This window comes from Cicer arietinum, chromosome 3 (genome assembly GCF_000331145.2).
Source record: "Cicer arietinum cultivar CDC Frontier isolate Library 1 chromosome 3, Cicar.CDCFrontier_v2.0, whole genome shotgun sequence".
Taxonomy (NCBI): Eukaryota; Viridiplantae; Streptophyta; class Magnoliopsida; order Fabales; family Fabaceae; genus Cicer; species Cicer arietinum.
In genome coordinates this window covers 34,887,843-34,888,252 of record NC_021162.2, presented here as the reverse complement: position 1 = coordinate 34,888,252, position 410 = coordinate 34,887,843, and positions in this window count along the sequence as shown.

Sequence of the window (410 nt, the reverse complement as noted above, 5' to 3'; positions counted from 1 at the left end):
CTAAACGCCCTGAGTGATCTCCACGCGCCCCGTAAGATCCTCCTAACATAGCTCCAGTCAGGCATTCCCCTCTACATTCCCATCCACAGGGTACGAACCGGTAGGATTGTCCTGGCTCTCATCTGAGGGCAAAGCCCAGATTTCCACAATAGTTGTAAAGGGTCACCAACCGAAAATTTACAAGTAACACATAACATTTAAGTTTTTGAATGCACAAAATAACCTTTCAACTTAGCATGCACCTTAAAAGGGTTTTCCATATGCTAAAAGTTCATATAACACATGCCAAATAACAATGAAAACAAAATAAGGTTCTCAATCCATCAAGTAATACATAACTAACCAAGACATTGATAAATCATTGAGCAATCTGTTATCTAACTCAAAATAAGAATTTCTACTAAGCCAAT